The sequence below is a fragment of the Balaenoptera musculus genome, chromosome 3 (assembly GCF_009873245.2).
Source record: "Balaenoptera musculus isolate JJ_BM4_2016_0621 chromosome 3, mBalMus1.pri.v3, whole genome shotgun sequence".
Lineage (NCBI taxonomy): Eukaryota > Metazoa > Chordata > Mammalia > Artiodactyla > Balaenopteridae > Balaenoptera > Balaenoptera musculus.
The window spans coordinates 1,912,693-1,921,707 of NC_045787.1; positions in this window are offsets into that span (position 1 = coordinate 1,912,693).

Genomic DNA, 9,015 nt, shown 5'->3' on the forward strand with positions numbered 1-9,015 from the left:
GCCTTATCGTCCACCACAAGAAAAATGCCAGGCAGGGGCACGGAGGCCCCAGCACAGCCCTTGCAGCATTGTTTGCAAAGTGCAGGGCTGGAAACGTCCTAAATGGCAGGAGAGGCCTGGATACAGAGTCTGTGGCATATTCCATGGAACAGAATGTTCCCCAGGGATGAAAGTGAGTAAGATAGGTCTGCTGGTATCAACATGAGTGAGTCCTGAGAATACAGAGTTGAGCGGGGAAAATAATAATAATTTTTTTTAAAAGGATACAGACAACTTGATGCCCATGACAGAATTTGACAAGACCCAGCAATATGTGTGCTGTTTACACATGGGGGTGGGGAGTGCAGTAATGCTGTGAGGAGAAAGGTCTCCCCTCCGCTGCAGGCCCACTGAGTGCCTGGGAAGGGGGGTGAGGGGACTCCACTGTGTTAGTCATGTTTTATTTCTGAAAAATACATCTGCTGCAAACGTCACAAAAGATTATTAACTTGGAATGATGGTTACGTGGGATTCTATTACTCTGTACATTCCTACCATGTGAAATATTTTACACTTTGAAAATTAAAAGAAAAATATGTGTTATCATTTAAAAAGAAGAGTCATAGCACAGAAGTATAGTGAACTAATTTAGGAGAGCTTTCTTTAAAAAAACATAAAAAAACAGGTTCTCAAAAATTTGCATTTTTGTCTCTTTCTTCCTCTCTTCATCCCCCTACCCTTCAAAATATGAAGGTAAACAAAGTCTTGGATTTGCAGTTTAGACCTTTGAACGGACTGTCACCCATGTGTCTTTGGGCCATCGTCCAGAGCATGGCAGGTAGAGAGGGGCTTCCTGGGCGGGGCGCTCCCTACAGGACCCTGGGCCCCTCGTCTGGGACCTGCAGGTTAGCGGCTCACCCCATGGCCACTTGCTGTGCTCAGGGCCGAGGAGGCACCGTCACAGAGGGCTCTGGAGGGGAAGGACAGCGTTGCTGCCACCGGCCACCTGCACGCGTCTATGGGGAGAGAGATACCTTTGCCCTGGATGGAATTCTGCATCTTCTCTCTACACACAGTACATGTATTTTAGAAAATTAAAGTTACGATTAGAGAGAAGGGCTGTGGAAGACAGAAAGATGGGGGGATGGCCAAGGGGGAGGGCAGAGTGTAGCCTAGAAAGGAAAGCAGAAGAGAGGCTGGGGCAGGGTAGGAAGACTCCAGGCCCCGGCAGGCCCTCACCCCCCACACACTCCTCACTCCCAGAATACAACTCTGTGCCTTTCTGGCACTTAGGCTGCTTCTAGAAACAATTCTCCCTGCTCTCATTCTCTCCGTTTCAGCTAGACGGATCGGGTCTTGCACACACACCTGCGGAGAGGCCTTGCGCAGGCAGAGAGGCCGGCAGCTTGGCCCCGGCAGTGATTACAGAGGCCTCCACGTTCCATTCTATTCCCCAACCTGCTCAGAGCCAGGCTGGGAAAGGGTGCTGCTTCCTGGGAATCCCCGCAATTCCAAAGGCTCCCCTGCGTCCACCACCGGGTGGAAGGCCCTTGCGGCTTACTTCCACTGGCCGGCAGCCTTCGGGCTGGCTGCCCCCTTGCTCTCGGCTCGGGCCCCCTGGCCTGCTGACCCTTCTTCCTGCAGCCACGCCCCCTCGCACATCAGCCTCTACACGTTGCTTCCCCCGAGAGCATCCTGCCCGCGGGGCTCCTTCATCCCTCTGCCTCGGGGCTCTGTGGCAGCCGCAGCCAGAGCTGCTGCTGGTGTCCGGGTGTGAAGGTTCTCTGACCTCAGTGCCGCCTCTGCCTTCAGGCCTGGCAAATCGTGGGAGCTAGACAAGTATTGATTGAATGAATGAAAGAATGAGTGGATGGCTTGCTCTTGGTTATTCACCTGTACTTCTAAAAGGTACAGCAGGGTGTTGAGGGAAAGAAACAAAAAAATCACAGGGATACTTGCTTACGTTTTACCCCCGCTTCCCTCCTTGGAGATTCCTCTGCACCTGAGTGTCATGGACACTCGTAATCCAGGCAGATCCGATCACGTCTCAGGAGCCCTGCTCTCCAGTGTAAAGCACGGTTGATTTGGGATGTTAAATTTTAGGGCCCAATGGAAATACGCACTTAAAATAACATTTAGTTTTAAAAATAAATTCCTGAGTTAGCAATCAGCCCCAAACCTTGCATTCCTTGAGGAAAGTGAGCGTGCATTTTTATTTTTGCATCTCAAATGACCTGTTCCCAGCACACAGACATTTGGGAAAAAGGAAATTTGACCAAAAGCAAACTGGACTTTTATGATATTTTTAGTGAAAAATTCAGTGAGAACAAGTGTTTAAAGCACTACTTAGATCTGAGCAAGGGTTTTGTAGATACAGACAATCTTATTGTAAAACTTATTTTTAATGGCACAAACCTTACGATAGCTAAAACAATTTTGACAAAGAAGAATAAAGTGGGACAAATCAGTCTACCGGATATCAAGACATGACATCATTGGAACAGAAAAGGCAATCCAGAAACAAACCCAGATGAATATTCATGACTTATTTTGACAAATGTGCAAAGCATTTCAGCAAATGGTGTCGGAGCAATTGGACATCCATAAATCACACACACACACACACACACACACACAAACTCCAACCCAGTTTCATATCTTATACAATAATTAACTAAACATGGATCACAGACTTAACTGTCAAATTATGAAACTTTTAGAAAAATAGAGGAGAAAATCTTCAAGATTTAGAGCAAGGCAAAGAATTTGTAGACTGGACACCAAAAGCACAATCCATAAAAGGAAAATTTGATACATTGGGCTTCATCCAATTTAAAACTTTTGTTCTCTGAAACAATGAAAAGGTAAGTTGCAGACAGAAAATATTGGGTTGGCCAAAAAGTTTGTTCGGTGGTAAGTAAAAAAAGAAGACACATTTTTCATTTTCACCAGAAATTTTACTCAACAATGTACTCACTAACTGGACAAACTTTTTGGCCAAACCATATATCCGACAAAGGACTAGTATCTAGAATATATAAAGAATACTCAAAGCAAAATAGTAAACTAAAACAATAAAAAACAGTCCAATTAAAATTTAGTCAAAAGAAATTTCACCAAAAAGGATATATAGATGGCAAATAAGCATATGAAGGATGTTCAACGTCATTAACCATCAAGGAAATGCAAACTAAAACCACAGTGAAATATATGCACCTATCAGAATGGCTAAAATTAAACAAATAACATAGAGATAACATCAAAGTCTGGTGAGAATGCAGAGAAACAAGATCATTCATCCAGTGCTGGTGGGAATATAACATGGTAAATCCACTCTGGAAACTAGTTTGACCGTTTCTTATAAAACTAAACTTGCAGCTACCATGAAGTCTACAGATTGCATTCTTGGGCATCATTCCCAGAGAAACAGAAACTTATGTTCACACAAACCCTGTACACGGATGTTCATAGCAGCTTTATGTATAATAGACAGAAACTGGAATCGGCCCAGATGTCCTTCAGTAGGTAGAACGAACTAATGCTCAACCGTATGCTGGAGTGAGTTATTGGTCCACACAAGAACTCTCATGAATCTCCAGAGAATGAGGCCGAAAGACAAAAGCCAATGCCAAAGGTTATACACTGCGTGATTCCACCACGAGAACATTTTGAAATTACAAAAGTTGAGAAATGGAGAACAGTTTGGTGGTTGCCAGGTAGGAGAGACAAAGTGAGGGAGTTAGGAAGTAAGAGGGAGGGGGCGTGTTTACAAAAGGGAACAGGAAGGAACCTTGCGGTGATAAGGGTCAGTACCTTGACTGTGTGTGTCTTCAGAGACATTCAGGGCATGAGGACTGGAGAAGATGTGGGACCCACATTATATGATGCCCCCTCTGAGCACAGGAAGGCAGGGCACATGACAAGGGGACGGTAGAGGAAGCATTCTCCTGGAGATGCAAAGCCAGGAACTGCCTTCCATATTTTTTGACTTTTATAAATATTTGGTGATTTTTAAAAGTTATATACGGTCGGGGGAGGGATAAATTGGAAGTTTAGGATTAACAAATCTATTATATATGTATAATAGATAAACAACAAGGACATACTGTATACCACAGGGAACTATATACAATACCTTATAATAACCTATAATGGAAAAGAATCTGAAAAAGAATACATATATATGTGTGTATATATATATATGTATACAATAGAATCACCGTGCTGTACATCTGAAACCAACACAACATTGTAAATCAACTATACTTGAATTTTTAAAAATTATATACAAATATGATGAATTGGGTGTATACTGTAATGGGATGAGAAGAAGAGCATGTTTTTATATTTATCTTTTGAAATCTCTGACTTTTCTAGATTTTTACATTAGTCTGAGAAAAAATATATATTATATATATAGATCCTGAATTATGGTAGATACTAAATTATATCTGAAATAAGCACACATATATTTTAACTCATATTTAATGTTAATGTTTCTTTATATCTCTCCTCATATATTGAAAGTCTTGTTTCTTTCACCAATGTATATTTATTGATTTATTCTGAAATATACATAAAGTTTCAAAACCATAAATATCAACATTACTACTAACAATAAATCACTCAGTACAGTTTTTTTTTTCTTTGTAAATCATTTTGCATATAGAACATATCACAATTGGGATCCACAAAACAGTATTCAAAATTACTTGAAGATAGTATTTTATCTGTTATCAATTTTACACAAAGATTTATTTTTTTCCTACCTAAATTAATTTTAGGACTTTTCCTCTTTTTGACTGAATTTTTGTAATTCAATAACTTCCATGGTTAAGAGTCACGGGAAGTGTGCTCAGCAGTCTTGGCCCCTTTGTCTCCCCCGTTTTCCATCTCTCCTGCCCTCCAGCTGTCCGTCTCTGCCCTCATTAACTTCTACAAGTCTTCCCAGCATTTCTTTTTTTTTTATATGAATGGCATTTTTTTAAAAATAAATTTATTTTTATTTATTTATTTATTTGTCTGTGTTGGGTCTTCGTTTCTGCGCGAGGGCTTTCTCTAGTTGCGGCGAGCAGGGGCCACTCTTCATCGCGGTGCGCGGGCCTCTCACTATCGCGGCCTCTCTTGTTGCGGAGCACAGGCTCCAGACGCGCAGGCTCAGTAGTTGTGGATCACGGGCCTAGTTGCTCCGCGGCATGTGGGATATTCCCAGACCAGGGCTCGAACCCGTGTCCCCTGCATTAGCAGGCAGACTCTCAACCACTGCGCCACCAGGGAAGCCCCTTCCCAGCATTTCTTTTTGCAAATGTGAGCAAATACATGCACACGTTCATGACCATAAGTCAATAAACCCTCTCCCTTTCTTTCTCAGGTTACATACCTCCTTCCCAAACTTGCTATGTTTTCTTAACAATAACTCAAGGAGATCACTACGAATTACTTTCTACAGAATTTTCCCAAAAGTACCTGAGTAATATTGCCTTCAAGGGTGCATCATAGTTATTCAACCAGACCCTGAGTGAAGGGCCTTTGTGCTGGTTATAAGCTTGTGCTTTACTAATAGTGCTGCGATCGGCAGCTTTCTTACAGGCTCTTGCTGGGGAAGGCGCAGCTTCAGCCTGGAACCTAAAAAAAGGGATGTCTGGGCCGTAGGGTGACTAAATGTGTGGTTTTAGCTGGAATTGCCAAATTTCTGTTCTGTTTTGTACTCCAAATATCAGTATAAGAGACTGCACGTTTCTTCACATCCCAACCAGTGTAGACTGTTTAAAGAAACTCGGAATGTCGCCTGATCTGATATGTGAAAAGTGAGTAATAAATTCTTCTTTCGATGGCATTAACCTCTCAATATTGGAACTCAGTCACCTCCCTGAGGTAAAATCCCACACGTATGTTTCAGAACAAAGTGGCATTTCATTACGGTTTAATGTGAATTTTCCAAATAACTAATGATGCTGATCATCCTTGCATGTGCTCGTTGGCCATCCATATACCTTATTTTCTGAAGTGGCTGTACAATTCTTGTGGTCATTTTTAAAATGCATTGTTTTTCTTCTAATTTTTGCATTATAAGAGTTCTTTATATATTCTGGACACAAGTCCTTTTTCAGATATAGGTTTTGCAGATATTTTCTCCCAAACTGTGGCTTGCATTTTCATTTTTTTTATTCTATTAATGGAGTTTTTCAACAAGCAAAACTTCCCATTTTGATAAAATTCAATTTTCAAAAATCATTCTTTTTGCCTTGTGGGATGTGTATGTGTGTTGCGTGTCCTTTTAAAGAAATATATGCCTGATCCAAGGTCATGAAGATTTTCTCCTATGTAATTTTTGCAACTGTTATGATTTTAGCTCTTACATTTACCTATTATGATTCATTTTGGAGTAATTTTGTGTGTGGTATGTAGTAAGAGTCAACATTATTTTTTTCCCCATCTAGTACATAGTTGTTTCAGTGCCACTTATTGAAGACTATACTTAACCCAGTGAATTATCTTGTCACTTTTGCCAAAAAATACAGTTGCCCATTTGAGTGTGGGTGTATTTCTGGCTTCTCAACAATGTCCCATTGAGATCTGTCTATCCTTAGCTCAATACCATATTGTTTTGTTTTTATCTCTTTACAGAAAGTCTTAAATTTGAAGTTAAAAGCATAAGTCCTTTAACTTTAATTTTCTTTCATAAAATTGTTTTGGAACTTCTAAGTCCTTTATATTACCATGTAAATTTTGAATTAGTTCCCCAATTTCTACAAAAAGGCCCATGGGGTTTGATTGGGATTTAATTGATAATATAGATCAAGTCGTGGAAAACCACTCTCTTAAAAAATATTGACTCATTCAATCCGTAAATATACTCTACCGTTCCTTTTATTTAGGCCTTTAAAAATTTTCTCAGGAATGTTTTATAATTTTTAGGGTAGAAATTTTGAACAACATTTATTAAAGTTATTACTAAGCATTTTACTTATTTATTTAAGCCATTGGGAATGCCTTTGTGCGACATATTTTGACATTGTTTATATAGAAGTACAAGTAATTTTTGTATATTGACCAGGTGTTCTGCAATCTTGCTAACTTTGGCTATTGGTTATATTAGCTTTCTGTAGATTTTTAAAATTTTCTGTATAAATGATTATGTCTTTTGTGAATAAAGTTTTATTCCAACCTTTCCCGCTTGCTTGCTGTCTCCTTCGTTGTCTACCTTCCTTGCACTAGCCAGAATCTCTGGTGTGATGCAACAGAAGTGTGAGGGAGGCATCCTTGCCCTCACCCGAGTTGGGAAGGTCAGTCTGTCTTCACTAAGCATGGTGCTGCTGTAAGTTTTGAAGATGTCCTTAAGTTTGGAAGATTTCCCTTTTTTCCTAGGTTGCTATGAGTTTTTAATCATGGATGGGGGCTGTACTTTCTTGAAACTTATTTTTCTGTATCTATTGAATAAACATATTTTTTTAAATTTAATTCTATTAATATAGTATGTTACATTAATTGACTTTCAAATGTCAAACCAACCTTGCATTAGTGAGATGAACTTCACTTGGTCATTGGTACATTATCATTTTACAGGGCTGTGCGTCTCATGATATAGAAACAAAAATCTTCAAATATGTTAAGGAATCGAGTCCAGCAACTTATCAGAGGATGACAGATCATGCACAAATGGGGTTTATCTCAGGAATTTAAGATTGACTCAACTTGGCAAAATCAACCAATGTAATTCATCATATTAACAAGATAAAGGAGAAAGATGATATGATTATTTCAATAAATGCAGAAACAACTTTTGACAAAACTTACAATTCCTTTATTAACAACACTCAGAAAACTATGGGTAGAATGAAAAATTTTCAAACTGACAAAGGACATCAGCATACACCTAAAGCTGACACCACTGTTAATCATGAAAGATTGCATGCTCTCCACGACTGGGAGCAAGACGAAGGTGTCCACTTCTATTCAACGTCATATTCACAGTCTTAACCATGGTAATAAGACAATATGTAAATAACAAACAAACAAGAAATAAGACAGAATTTGGAAAGGTTTCCTAGACAGCACAATTGCCTATGCAAAACAAAATACCTATTAGAATTACTATGTGAATTTAACAAGGTTACAAAACACAAAGTCCACATTAATGTCAGTCAGTTGTATTTCCACACAGTGGTGACAAATAATAAGAAAATCTAATTTTTAAAATTCCATTTATAGTATTGCTGAAATATTAAACAAATAGAAATAAACTAAATCAAATGTAAAACATACAAATTCTACATGGAAAACTACAATGTAGTACTGAGAGCAATTAAAGGAAATATAAATAAAATGAGAGATATAACATAGTCATGGATTGAAAAATTCCATATCGTGAAGACATTCATTCTGCCCAAATTGATATGTAAATTGAGTACAGTGCCAATCAAAACCTCAATAGGAATTTTTGTAAAAACTGATGATTGATTCTAAAGCTTATTTAGAATTTCAAAGGACAATAGTCAAGCAATTTTGAAGAAGAAGAACCAGACTGGAGAGCTTCTGCTACTTGATTTCAAGCCTTATTATAAAGTTACAGTAATTAAGACAGCTTGCTATTGGTGAAAAGATGGACACATAGATCACCAGAACAGAACAGAGAGCTGAGAAATAGATCTACACATTTGTGATTACTTAATATTGACAAAAATGCCCTGGTGTTAGAACAACTCAACATCCATATGAGAAAAAAAAATAATTGCTACCTAACACCATATACAAAATTATTTTGAAATGGATCATAGACCTAAATGCAAAGGCTAAAACATAGGAGTAAACTTTTACAATTTGGAGGTATTCCTTAGAGAGGACACACATAAGAATACCCTTAAAAGAGAAGAGGAAAGGGGCTTCCCTGGTGGCACAGTGGTTGAGAATCTGCCTGCCAATGCAGGGGACACAGGTTCGAGCCCTGGTCCGGGAAGATGCCACATGCCACAGAGCAACTAAGTCCGTGAGCCACAACTGCTTAGCCTGCGCTCTAGAGCCCACGAGCCACAACTA